This window comes from Aquarana catesbeiana, linkage group LG01 (genome assembly GCF_042186555.1).
Source record: "Aquarana catesbeiana isolate 2022-GZ linkage group LG01, ASM4218655v1, whole genome shotgun sequence".
Lineage (NCBI taxonomy): Eukaryota > Metazoa > Chordata > Amphibia > Anura > Ranidae > Aquarana > Aquarana catesbeiana.
The window spans coordinates 917,576,408-917,591,499 of NC_133324.1; positions in this window are offsets into that span (position 1 = coordinate 917,576,408).

A 15,092-nucleotide genomic window follows, 5' to 3' on the forward strand; every position below is an offset into this window, starting at 1 on the left:
AGGCTCAAAGAGTGTACAGACACATACTGAATAACACTTAAATTCAAATATTTTATCAGTATCAAAATTTAAAAACAAAGGTATAATAAAATACAATCCATACAAAATATTACATAGAACAGAGAAAATGGCCACACGGCGCAAGTGTAGTAGGTCACTATGCAATGATGGAATAGATGTGTAAACCTGACACCAATGTGTTTCGCCATCCTCTATCGGGTTGCAGGTCCATCCTGCACCCGTGACCTTTGAGCGCCATCTCGATCCACCCTGGCTGCTGTTCCTTTCAGCGTGGCCAGTCTTGCCCATCAGCTTTGATGGCTTACATGTGTTGGCGGGTTCCGAGCACGTGACGTCACTCTGCACAACACGCTCCTTGCCCTGGGGCGATGTGGGGTGACACCGCAACGTTCTGTTCCCGGGAGATGGATGTTTCTGTGCTAATTGGCGCTCTGCACACCTGGGGCCTATCATTAAACCTTGTTCCCTTCCCCTCCTCCATCCATCCCCACATAAGCCTTGGTGTATATATACAGCCCGTTTTCATGCTGCAGTCAGGGTGACCATCCGCACATAGGTCGCACCAGGCAGGGCGGACTGCTATATACACGTATGCAAGCTGACCTCTTTCATTTTCACCTACTGGCTCTATGCAGGGGATTTGGGGGCAAGCGCTTGTATCTTTTTGCCCTCTTCACACGATATTACTAATATATCTATTACATATATACACTTGTCTATCTTTCCCAAGATACCTTTGGGATTTTATTATTTTCCCTGTACTACCAGCTTTCTCTTTGAGTCCTTACTTGGTGAATGGACCGTTAAATCTAAAACTGCCACCAGTACCAGAAATACTATTCAACCCAAGTGGCTTTTCATGAGGTCTGGGATCATAATTATTTTTCCCCCACCCTCGTCCCCTGTGAAGTAATCTGCTTATGCAACATGCACTTATACATCTGTAGCACTAACTCTCGGTGGAGCTGCTGGTTTAAAGCGGGCTGTTACCTCTGTTTCACCGGCACTGGACGATGTAGGCACCAAACACTTGAGTATATTTTCCAATGCTTTATTGAACAAGTAATAAAGGAAGTAGCAGGAAAGAGGCAGAAGGAAAGTCGCAGGGAAGCTCAAATACCTTTCCTTAGCATTCTCTAGAACATTCTTTGGAATTGAACACTTGTATTTGAATGCACTCCCCTTGTGGGATTTAAACTTTGCCCGCCTGGATAGGCCTCTCTCACTTACCTAGCAGCCAGTATGCAGCACAAACAAAATTCTCTGCCACAGACTTGTTTGGAATAAAACCTGTACGATCCTCTGCCACAGGATGTATTGGTTTGCGATGAATGTCAGACACAGTACTTGAACCTTTAAGCCAACCCAGCAGTATTATGCAGTAAGATTACTTCACGATACGTCCTCCAACTGAGTCACCAGGCCCCTCTCCAGACCAGCACTCTGCATGATCCTTCCATGATGGGTCCTCCCCTGGGATCTCCTCAGTTGTCCAGCTTCTTCACTCAGGATAGACAGCTCAGGACCATTCCTCTGCTGCTGTGGTAGGCCCCAGACAGGCTTCTGGGCCCACCCACACGCCGCAGCGACATGGGCCTCCGGAACGGAGGACCACGAGGTGGTACTCTTAACGCATACCTGACGGCCAGGAGGGCCAGCAGGTGGCTGAAAACGAACCCCTGAATATGGCGTCTGTCCCATAAATACCCTCTCCCAGAATGCAACTCAGAGGACCACCTCCACCTCCACCGAAGTATGAGGAGCACTCATACGCTTCAACACGTTGCCTTTCCAACACCAGCCCATGATGACAACAACACCCACCGGCACAGTGTGGAACTACACGCAACTCAGCCAAGCTGGAAGAGAGGCAAATCTAACTTCACCTAACAAGTAACCCACAAAATTTACCTATCAGCGGTAGATTAAAAAATCTACCAGCGCGGAGGCCTGGGATACCCTAATTTTACTAACTACTACAGAGCAGCACATTTGGCCAGTCTGTCCAAATACCATGCAAAACAGGAAATCCCATTATGGGTTTTTATAGAGGCTTCAGAAAATGACCCTCTATTAATATCAAATTTATTATGGCTTGATCCTAAGGACCGCTTTAAAATTCATAATCCCATAACTAAACACTTCTTATCTCTCTGGGATAAACTAAAAACCAAATATCAGTTACAATCTCCACACAATCCTCTCCTTTCTTTTATCAGAAATCCGGCCTTTTATCCGGCATGGATCTACCCAAATTCTTTTAAAGCTTGGACAACATCAGGCATTCAGACACTAAATGACTTCATAGCATCTAAATCATTCCTTTCATTCCCATCGCTTAGAGAAAAATATGATCTACCAAACTCTGAGATATTTAGATATCTCCAAATCAAAAATTTCTATACACCATTCCTAAAGGGGGATACACCATTATCCCAATTATCCATTTTTGAATCAATCTGTACAAAAGATCCATTTGCTAAAGGTACAATTTCATCATTTTATAATCAATTATATGGAGTAGCAAATCTTAATAGACCCTCTTACGTTCAGAGGTGGGAGGAGGACCTGGGACGAACTTTAGAAGACACGGACTGGTCTAACATATGGCTCACATCTAAGTCATCTTCACCCAACATCTTAGCACTGGAGACAAATTATAAAGTCCTAACTCGCTGGTACCTTGTACCCGCTAGAGTGGCAAAATATTCACCTAATACCTCAGCTCTTTGTTTTCGAGGATGCCCAGAAATAGGCACATATTTACACATATGGTGGACGTGCCCAGTAATCCAAACCTTCTGGAAGGAAGTCTTCGTGATTGCATCTAAAATATTTTAAAAAATAATACAACCAGATCCATATTTAACTTTACTTAATCTAAAACCGGAATGGTTAACACTCTCTCAATTCAAACTTATGATCCAACTAATAACGGCTGCAAAACAAACAGTGGCCAAGGCATGGAAATCTCCTACATTGGTACTAGCAGAAACAATTCACAGAATGAATAATACAATGTCCCATGCTAAGATGGTAGCCATCGAGCAAAATCAAATTCCAAAATTTGAAAAACTTTGGCATCCTTGGATAAAACAACAGTTCCTGTCAAACTTCAATGACTCTGTCCTGTTGCCATGGTAACAGATTAAATGACTTACAGAGACACCCATTCTAAGGCTTCAAAGAGAACTAAAAAGAATAATGAACTGACATGCGGGACAACCTTGTGGACCATACCTCTACCTTTCAACCCTTTTTCTTCTTTCTCTTTCCTTTTCTCCACCTTACGATTAAAGCTCATTATCAGAATTTATTTGACCTATATACACTCTACTTGTAAACAATATGTATAGTAGGTATAAATCATTTAAATACCTACAAAAGTAACTAAGGAAATGATATATATCTTTAATTTAGGTTTACGTGAACCCAATGTTTAATATTTGAAATTTCATGATATTTACCTATATAAACCCTACTGTAAGCTTACTTTATAGATCCTTGTAAACTTACTTTATGTATCTTTATAACATTGTATACTCAATAAACTTCTTTTGACAAGGAAAAAATCTACCAGCGCTACACATGTTATATTTATTATTATATGTTTCTATGTATTTCTGGGTGGGGCCCATTCTCCCAAACATTTATAAGGATTCATTAAAATGTTGTTGTCCGCGACCCCCAGCTCTTCGTTTATATTCTATTAGCCAGGAATTTGGGTGGGTGAACTTTAAGGTCTGCCCTATAGCAGTTTTACTGCTACAGGGTTGCACCTCAGCACCAGATCACATGTATATATATATATATATATATATATATATATATACGTGATCCAGCTCTTCCAGCTAGGGTGCTTCTGGCGGCTCGCTCCCGCTGTAATCACACACAGCGGGAGCCCAGCAGCAGGTACCTCAGACTCGATGTCTGCTGGCACCTGCCGATCATCCAGCAGAGAGGAAGAATGGTGGTCTGCCTATGTAAACAAGGCAGATCGCCGTTCTGACAGGAGGGGATGCATGGATCCTGTATCTCTGCAAAGCAGGGACTAGGATCCATATCTTCCCCTAGTGAAAACCTCCCACAGTACACGAAAGCACTGTTCAGGCACACAGTTAACCCTTTGATTGTGTCTGATGCTAACCCCTGCCCAGCCAATGTCATTAGTACAGTAACAGTGCATTTCTTTCGCACTGCTCACTGTATTAGTATCATTGGTCCCCAAAAAGTGTCAGTTAGTGTCAGAATGTCCACCGCAATATCACAGTCTCATTATATGTCGCTGACCATTACTAGTAAAAAAATTAATAAATAAAAATATCTCATAGTTTTTAGATGTTATAACTTTTGTGCAAACCAATCAATATACATTTTTTTTTTTTACCGAAAATATGTATCAGAATACATATTGGCCTAAATGTATAAAAGACATTTTGAAGACAGATTTTAAAATTTTTTTTTAATTGGATAGGATTTATAGCAGAAAGTATTGTTTTTTTTTCAAAATTGTCAGTCTTTATTTGTTTATAGCGCAGACAATAAAAAAAAACATAGAGTTGATTAAATACCACCAAAAGAAAGCTCTATTTGTGGGAAAAAAGGAACATTTCATTTGGCTACAGTGTCACATGACCGTGCAATTTGCAGTGCTGCAGTGCTGTATCGCAATAAAATGGCCAAATGTCAAGTGGTTAACCACTTGCCGACTGCCTAACGCAGATATACTGCGGCAGAATGGCACGGGCAGGCAAAATCACGTACCTGGTACCCGCTGGCGGGGGGCACATCGCACCCCACCCCGGTGTCCGAGGCGGTCGGCTTCATTAGGGGAGCGATCCAAGCTGAGGGGGAGACCACTCATTCATGGCCACCCCATCGCGATCGCTCCCAACGAATGACAGTCTTCCTCTGTTGCTGTAATGTAAACAGCGGCAGAGGAAGTGATGTCATCTCTCCTCGGGTCCGTATTTTTCGTTCCGGCGCCGAGGAGAGAAGACATCTGAGTAAGTGCACAACACAACACATACAATAAAACACACTAGGCACACATTTCACCCCCATCACCCCCCGATCACCCCCTGATCACCCCCCCATCACAGTGACACCAATAGCAGTTTTTTTTTTTGATTATTGCATTGGTGTCAGTTTGTGACAGTTATAAGTGGTAGGGCAGTTAGTGTTAGCCCCCTTTAGGTCTAGGGTACCCCCCTAACCCCCCCAATAAAGTTTTAACCCCTTAATCACCCCCGTCGCCAATGTCACTAAGCGATTGTTTTTCTGATCGCTGTATTAGTGTCACTGGTGACGCTAGTTAGGGAGGTAAATATATAGGTTCGCCGTCAGCTTTTTATAGCATCAGGGGCCCCCATATACTACCGAATAAAGGTTTTAACCCCTTGATTGCCCCCAGTTAACCCTTTCACCAGTGATCACCGTATAACTGTTTATTTAGTTAGTTAGTTTATTTTTTATAGTGTCAGGGCACCCGCCGTTTATTACCGAATAAAGGTTTAACCCCCTGATCGCTCGGCGGTGATATAAGTTAAGTTTTAGGGTCAGATAGGGTCTGCTTCGTCCCAGGCATCGTCAGGTTAGTGCCAGTAGCGCTAACACCCACGTACGCAGCATACACCTCCCTTAGTGGTATAGTATCTGAACGGAACAATATCTCATCCGATCAGATCTATACTAGCGTCCCCAGCAGTTTAGGGTTCCCAAAAACGCAGTGTTAGCAGGATCAGCCCAGGTACCTGCTAGCACCTGCGTTTTGCCCCTCCGCCCAGCCCAGCCCAGCCAAGTGCAGTATTGATCGATCACTGTCACTTACAAAACACTAAACGCATAACTGCAGTGTTCGCAGAGTCAGGCCTGATCCCTGCGATCGCTAACAGTTTTTTTGGTAGCGTTTTGGTGAACTGGCAAGCACCAGCCCCAGGCAGCGTCAGGTTAGTGCCAGTACCGCTAACACCCACGCACGCACCGTACACCTCCCTTAGTGGTATAGTATCTGAACGGATCAATATCTGATCCAATCAAATCTATACTAGCGTCCCCAGCAGTTTAGGGTTCCCAAAAACGCAGTGTTAGCAGGATCAGCCCAGGTACCTGCTAGCACCTGCGTTTTGCCCCTCCGCCCAGCCCAGCCCAGCCAAGTGCAGTATTGATCGATCACTGTCACTTACAAAACACTAAACGCATAACTGCAGCGTTCGCAGAGTCAGGCCTGATCCCTGCGATCGCTAACAGTTTTTTTTGGTAGCGTTTTGGTGAACTGGCAAGCACCAGCGGCCTAGTACACCCCGGTCGTAGTCAAACCAGCACTGCAGTAACACTTGGTGACGTGGCGAGTCCCATAAGTGCAGTTCAAGCTGGTGAGGTGGCAAGCACAAGTAGTGTCCCGCTGCCACCAAAAAGACAAACACAGGCCCGTCATGCCCATAATGCCCTTCCTGCTGCATTCGCCAATCCTAATTGGGAACCCACCACTTCTGCAGCACCCGTACTTCCCCCATTCACATCCCCAACCAAATGCAGTCGACTGCATGGGAGGCATTTTCTTTATGTCCTCCCCAGTACCCCTACCCAACGAACCCCCCATAAAAGATGTTGTGTCTGCAGCAAGCGCGGATATAGGCGTGACACCCGCTATTATTGTCCCTCCTGTCCTGACAATCCTGGTCTTTCCATTGGTGAATGTTTTGAACGCTACCATACACTAGTTGAGTATTAGCGTAGGGTACAGCATTGCACAGACTAGGCACACTTTCACAGGGTCTCCCAAGATGCCATCGCATTTTGAGAGACCCGAACCTGGAACCATTACAGTTATAAAAGTTACAGTTACAAAAAAAACTGTAAAAAAAAAAAAAAAACACAAAAAAATATAAAAAAACAAAAAACAAAAATAGTTGTCCTTTTATTGTTCTCTCTCTCTCTATTCTCTCTCTATTGTTCTGCTCTTTTTTTTACTGTATTCTATTCTGCAATGTTTTATTGTTATCATGTTTGCTTTTCAGGTATACAATTTTTTATACTTTACTGTTTACTGTGTTTTATTGTTAACCATTTTTTTTGTTTTCAGGTACGCCATTCAACTGCAGCGCGGATTTATTTATCTTGACATCAACAGTGTTTGCTCCCACGATACATAAAGCTGTGACTCCAGCGCTGTCGGAGGTGATGTATGCCGAAGCATGGGGCAGCAGGAGCAGAGGAGCGATTTGCTCCTTGGGGCGGATGCCCCCATGCTTCAGCATATATAAATGGTGCATGTATGCCCATCATTAGAACTGGGTGGATGAAGGGAGGTATTCTAATGGTGGGCATACCCACCAATCAATCTCTTTTTTTCGTTCAGCCCACAGGCTGCATGAAAAAAAAGATTACAATATATGCCCAACAAGGACCAGCAACGTACTGGTATGTTGCTGGACTTTGAGTGGTTATACCAGAATGATGCCTGCAGGTTTAGGTATCATCTTGGTATCATTCTTTTCAGCCAGCGGTCGGCTTTCATGTAAAAGCAATCCTAGCGGCTAATTAGCTTCTGGACTGCTTTTACAAGCAGTGGGAGGGAATCCCCCCCACCGTCTTCCATGTTTTTCTCTGGCTCTCCTGTCCCAACAGGGAACCTGAGAATGCAGCCGGTGATTCGACCAGCTGACCATAGAGCTGATCAGAGACCAGAATGGCTCCAATCATCTCTATGGCCTAAGAAACCGGAAGCTACGAGCATTTCATGACTTAGATTTCGTCAGATGTAAACAGCACCATTGGGAAATTGGGAAAGCATTTTATCACACTGATCTTGGTGTGGTCAGATGCTTTGAGGGCAGAGGAGAGATCTAGGGTCTAATAGACCCCATTTTTTTTAAAAAAAGAGTACCTGTCACTACCTATTGCTATCATAGGGGATATTTACATTCCCTGACATAACAATAAAAATTATAAAAAAAAAAAAAAAATGAAAGGAACAGTTTAAAAATAAGATAAAAAAAGCAAAAACTAAAGAATAAAGAAAAAAAAAAAAAAAAAAAAAAGCACCCCTGTCACCCCTCTTGCGCAAAGGCGAACGCAAGCGTTGGTTTGGCGTAAAATGTAAACAGCAATTGCACCATGCATGTAAGGTATCGCCGCGAAGGTCAGATCGAGGGCAGTAATTTTAGCAGTAGACCTCCTCTGTAAATCTAAAGTGGTAACCTGTAAAGGCTTTTAAAGGCTTTTAAAAATGTATGTAGTTTGTCGCCACTGCACGTTTGTGCGCAATTTTAAAGCATGTCATGTTTGGTATCCATGTACTCGGCCCACCACCCACCATTTTAGTCTGTAGGGCCTTTGCTTTAAAAAAAATATATAATGTTTGGGGGTTCAAAGTAATTTTCTTGCAAAAAAAAAATATTTTTTCATGTAAACAAATAGTGTCAGAAAGGGCTTTGTCTTCAAGGGGTTAGAAGAGTGGGTGATGTGTGACATAAGCTTCTAAATGTTGTGCATAAAATGCCAGGACAGTCCAAAACCCCCCAAAATGACCCCATTTTGGAAAGTAGACACCCCAAGCTATTTGCTGAGAGGCATGTCGAGTCCATGGAATATTTTATATTGTGACACAAGTTGTGGGAAAAAGATAATTTTTTTTTTTTTTTTTGCACAAAGTTGTCACTAAATGATATATTGCTCAAACATGCCATGGGAATATGTGAAACTACACCCCAAAATACATTCTGTTACTTCTCCTGAGTACGGGGATACCACATGTGTGAAACTTTTTGGGAGCCTAGCCGCATACGGGACCTCAAAAACCAAGCACCACCTTCAGGGTTTCTAAGGGTGTAAATTTTTGATTTCACTCCTCACTGCCTATCACAGTTTCGGAGGCCATGGAATGCCCAGATGGCACAACCCCCCCCCCCCCCCCCAAATGACCCCATTTTGGAAAGTAGACACCCCAAGCTATTTGCTGAGAGGTATAGTGAGTATTTTGCAGACCTCACTTTTTGTCACAAAGTTTTGAAAATTGAAAAAAGAAAAAAAAAGAAACATTTTTCTTTTCTTTCTTCATTTTCAAAAACAAACGAGAGCTGCAAAATACTCACCATGCCTCTCAGCAATTAGCTTGGGGTGTCTACTTTCCAAAAAGGGGTCATTTGGGGGTGGGGGGTTGTGCCATCTTGGCATTTTATGGCCTTCAAAACTGTGATAGGTAGTGAGGAGTGAAATCAAAAATTTACGCCCTTAGAAATCCTGAAGGCGGTGCTTGGTTTTCGAGGCCCCGTATACGGCTAGGCTCCCAAAAAGTCCCACACATGTGGTATCCCCATACTCAGGAGAAGCAGCTGAATGTATTTTGGGGTGCAATTCCACATATGCTTATGGCCTGTGTGAGCAATATATCATTTAGTGACAAATTTTTGTAATTTTTTTTTTTGTCGTTATTCAATCATTTGGGACAAAAAAATTAATATTCAATGGGCTCAACATGCCTCTCAGCAATTTCCTTGGGGTGTCTACTTTCTAAAATGGGGTCATTTGGAGGGGTTTTGTACTGCCCTGACATTTTAGCACCTCAAGAAATGAGTCATAAACTAAAAGCTGTGTAAATTCCAGAAAATGTACCCTAGTTTGTAGACGCTATAACTTTTGCGCAAACCAATAAATATACGCTTATTGACATTTTTTTTTACCAAAGACATGTGGTTGAATACATTTTGGACTAAAATTGAGTTTATTGGATTTTTTTTATAACAAAAAGTAGAAAATATTGTTTTTTTCCAAAATTTTCGGTCTTTTTCCATTTATAGCACAAAAAATAAAAACCGCAGAGGTGATCAAATACCATCATAAGAAAGCTCTATTTGTGGGAACAAAAGGATACAAATTTCGTTTGGGTACAGCATTGCATGACCACGCAATTAGCAGTTAAAGCGACGCAGTGGCAAATTGTAAAAAGTGCTCTGGTCAGGGAGGGGGTAAATCCTTCCGGGGTTGAAGTGGTTAAGCAAGCTGTAGGTGTTTTTTTTTTTATTTTATTTTAATAAAGTTTTCAACACACACTAATACATACCTTAATCTGTTGTCCCATGATAGCAGATATCTCAGTCCTCTGCCCTTCAGCACTGGCTGGTTACCTTTAATAATTTTTAAAGAACTACAGATTACTTATGGGATTGACACTGTACATGCATATGGTAACGTGTTTATATATGTTAGTAGGTTATCTACAGAACGTTTGCATAAAGCAATTTGTGCTTTATATTTATTTGCCCTTTAAAATACATTTAATTAAAAGCAGCACACTTTCCATGATTAAACCTTAGTTAAACTGAACTCTCCGTAAGACCATCTGTCTTTCAGACCTAGACACAAGGACCTTTGCAAGTACCATTCACATTCCTTCAATTGCACATTGTATTCATCTCATTTATTAAGTTCGAGCACCAGAAATATTATCAAGAATTTTTTAATTATATTTTTCTATTAATTGGTATTACATGTAATGTTATTGTATCCCAGTAAATCCAAGTATGGCACACATTTAAATTATTTTAAAATGTAGGGCATATTAAAGTACTACAGAGAAGAATACGCTTATAAACTAAACACATGGACTTTTTTGGTACCACTAGTTCTGAATCTTAAAAAAAAAAAAAAAAAAGTCCATACGTCTCTTTTAAATAACTAAACTATTTATTTTGTATGGGGATGATCGCTATCCGTGGTGCTGAAACTGTGTGCAAGCAGTTTCAGTACCATGTACACAGTTTTATGATGAAAGCACCATGCACAACGAATAACATTTTTTGTAGGTACCAATTAATTATTTAAATTATTTACTTATTTCTGTTTTACTGTAAAATAAAAAAAATGGGATGGAGTTTCCTGTGATGTTATTGCCTATTTTTTGACCTAGTCAATGATGTCACGGAGAAAACAAATCTCAGAGTTTTCTGGACACAAAAAAAAACGTGCAGTGAATAAAAAGATTTTGTTCTCCCCTTCCTCTAGTGCGCTATTAGACATTATGGGACATCTTAGGACACTGGACCTAGAATGGTGAAAAAAGGGTAACAACTAAAATTAAACATTTTTATTTTGTGTGGCATATTTTTAAACACTCTATATTTACTTTTATGCAACTTTTATGCAATTTTTATGTACTGGTTAGTGGCTCAAGTGATACCTAAAACCTTTTCCAGGTAGGGGAGGGGGGGGGGGACCTACTTGCTCCCCATAGGGTCTGAAGAGTCAGCTTTATAAGACTGGTGCTTTAGGAATGCAAATAGAAATTTTGTGTAAAAAATACTTGTGTGCTGCTATGTACACAATTAGTGGAAAAAAACTAAATAAATGAACTGCTGCAACCATTCATCAATAAACTCACACTGCAACACGTTAATACTAATAAATTAATAGTACGCTTATTCTCTACCTTCTGTGAAAAAAAAACAACAGATTTGGATACACCAAAATAAGCAAATAAGGTGTGTGTTACCTAAACATCCATATCAATACACCCAAATCAAACCAAAATTAGCAATGAGTAAAATTGCATCAAAAACAAATATTTTTTGAAAAAATAAAATAAAATGTAAATTATTAGTCCTATAATTGAAGCAGATATTTAGTCTACCCAGAATTCCTTTCTGCTCCAATGCGTGCTCACAATATTGGTACATCCGTGATAGGTGCACCTTTACCATCCACCCCAAGTGAATTGGCAGCTCACCTTCAGATAATGATAATGTGAGGGACAGACGGAACGTTCTGTGTAGCAGGAAGTACAGAGGAGATGTTGCTGTGGCAAGAGGAGAAACTGAATTACTTTATATACTCTGAGCAAATGGGAAATGTGAAGGATCAAGTGCTGATTTAAAACGTGGACCACAGGAGATTTGGAGCATATTGGATGGATACTTGTAGACATCCAAGCTAGTGCTATCAACCAAAGGCTTTTTCTGACCAAAACTGGTCATAATCTGAAGGGGAGCAGCCAATTCACTTGGGGTGGATGGTAAAGGTGCACCTATCACAGATGTAACAATGTTGTGAGCATGCATTGGAGCAGAAAGGAATTCTGGGTGGACTAAATATCTGCTTCAATTATAGGACTATTATTTACATTTTTTTTTTAAATATTTGTTTTTGATGCAATTTCACTCTTTACTAATATTGGTTTGATTCACATATTAAATTGTTACTTTGTTATACTGTATTCCAGGAAGTATATAGATGTGGATGTTTAAGTAACACACCTTATTTGCTTATTTTGTTGTATTCAAATCTAGTGTTTTTTTTTTACAGAAGGTAGAGATTAGGTGCACCATTAATTTATTAGTAAATTTAAAATTGACTTAACTTGGTAAATGAGGTAAAGCTGTGCTGAATTCAGTCATCCAAAATGTGCAAGCACAAATCCTTTTTCTTTCCTTGCAAACATACATTTAACTTAGATTCGCCTCATTCATTAAGCTAGGTGGAAATTCAGTTCTCAAAGTGATCATGCTCCACTCTTTTAATAAATTATTTGGATAGACAAAATAGTCTGTCTAATAGTCAATCTAATAGTTTTTATGAAGAAGTATCAAGTGATAGGATTTAGGTAACCTCCCTCTTTAGTGCTTCAATCACCCAGTGCAACCTCCACCAATGTCAGAATAACGCACTCACCAAATATAGTTGCTGTCTGATGAATAGAACAGCAAAAATCTCATACGAGAAGATCCAGGTCATTAGAGGTATGTAGTCATCATGATAAAAGAAAAAAAGAGAGAGTATGGCTGAAAAGGACAGCGCCACATCCTTGATTAGAACTGGAAGCAAAACATCAAATAGGGTGGGACTTTATAGGTGCTGAGACCCCCCTCTTGGATTCTCATTTTCGAGAGGGGGTTTCAGCACCTATAAAGTCCCATCCTATTTGACGTTTTGCATGTAGTCATCATTAGCTCACACTTATCGGGTCTGTATGGAGGGACAAAGCCTCCCAAGATAAAATGTAGGGATAACCTGCATTACTACAGATGGGATATGCTGAGCTGTTTTTACCTTGAGAAATACTTCCTGGTCATGATCCATGCACTTGGATACAGTCTGAAGAGGGCCCTTTGATTTGGATAGAGGGGATAAGTGTGAGCTAATGATGACTACATACCTCTGATGACCAGGATCTTATCATATGCAAATTTTGCTGTTTTATTGATTAGACAGCAACTATATATAGTGAGTGCGTTTTTCTGACATTAGTAGAGGTCTCACTGGGTGATTGATCACCTGAATCCTATCACTTGATACTTCTTCATAAGAACTATTCTATGTTTGAATATTTTGAATATTTTCAATGTTGGACTCACTATCATAACACTTCAGGTGTTTTGTTTTTTTTTGATATTGTGCTGAGCACTGCAATTTTTCTTTGTTATCTCTAAATAACATGCCTGGTGGAAGGAGAATGTGGGCACATTGACTGGCGACCAGTGGGAGGAGGCTTTTCAGTCGGCTAATATATGCTCCCTGAATGTATCTCAGAAGGTATACCAACTGTACATTCTACTTAGAGCACACTATACACCAGTGAAGCTCCACAGGATGGGTAGGCTCCTTGACTCGCTATGTGGTAAAGACATTCATCTCCTCTGGCGGTGCCCAAAACTCCATGGAGCAAGGTCCTCTCCTCCGCTCTCTGCGCTCAATGGAGTATTCCAGGTGACTGTTCCCTTGAATCCTATTTACTGCTTGCTTGGAATTCTTGAGAAGGTGATCCCAGAGGAGATGACCAGAATAGCCTTCTTAAGGGTGCTATTTCAGGCGGGGAAAATCATTCTTCTAGGCTGGAAATCTGCAACCCCCCATCAGTTAAAACATGGGTAAACCATATGGGGAACACACTTCTCTTGGAAAGATATATTTACTAACACAGGAGCTGGACAAATTTGAAAAATTTTGGTCTCCATGGCTTGATACCCTTGTGTTGTCCCCCAGGGAACTGGTCTTGATGAGAACACTGCAATGCCCTGCAGGACGAGTGCACTCCGGGGGACTCCTGGGTGCACAGGAAGGGTATATATGAAGCATATACCTTTAAATAGGTCCCACACCCTCATTGTTTACTCCCCCATGTCATATTTATGTTGTTTGATGTAGTCAATAGGACTGGGATTTATTAAATTTGACAGAATAAAGATGCAACAGGTCTCTCTACTTGCTTTTTGTACTTCTAAACAAAGCCTTTTTTTTATTTAAAAAAACAAAATAACTCGCCTGGAAGTGTCCTAATCCTGTCTGTGAAGGGGTGTGTCTCTGTGCGTCTCTGTGATGTCATATAGCAAGGTTATCCACTTTAAGACCGGGCCTATTTTTCAAACTTGTTGTTTACAAGTTAAAATCAGGGTTTTTTTTGCTAGAAAATCACTTAGAACCTCCAAACATTATATATATATATATATATATATATATATATATATATATATATATATATATATATATATATATATATATTTTTTTTTTCTAACACCCTAGAGAATAAAATGGCGGTCATTGTAATACTTTTTGTCCCACCATATTTGCGCAGCGGTCTTACAAGCGCACTTTTTTCAGAAAAAAAAATCACTTTTTCAAATTAAAAGTAAGACAACAGTAAAGTTAACCCAATTTTTTTATATTTTGAAAGATGATGTTACTCCAAGTAAATTGATACCCAACATGTCATGCTTCAAAGTTGCTCCCGCTCGTGGAATGGTGACAAACTTTTACCCTTAAAAATCTCCATATGCGACGTTTAAAAAATTCTACAGGTTGCATGTTTTAAGTTACAGAGGTCCAGGGCTAGAATTATTGCTCTCGTTCTAATGATCACAACGATACCTCACATGTGTGGTTTGAACACCATTTTCATATGCGGGCACTACTCACGTATGCGTTCAGTTCTGCACGCGAGCTCAGTGGGCTGGGGCATGTAAACATCCCTTGTAATAGAAAAAAAGCATGATAGGACCTCTTAAATATGAGATCTGGGGTCAAAAAGACCTCAGATCTCACATTTACACTAAAATGCAATAAAAAATAAATAAATAATT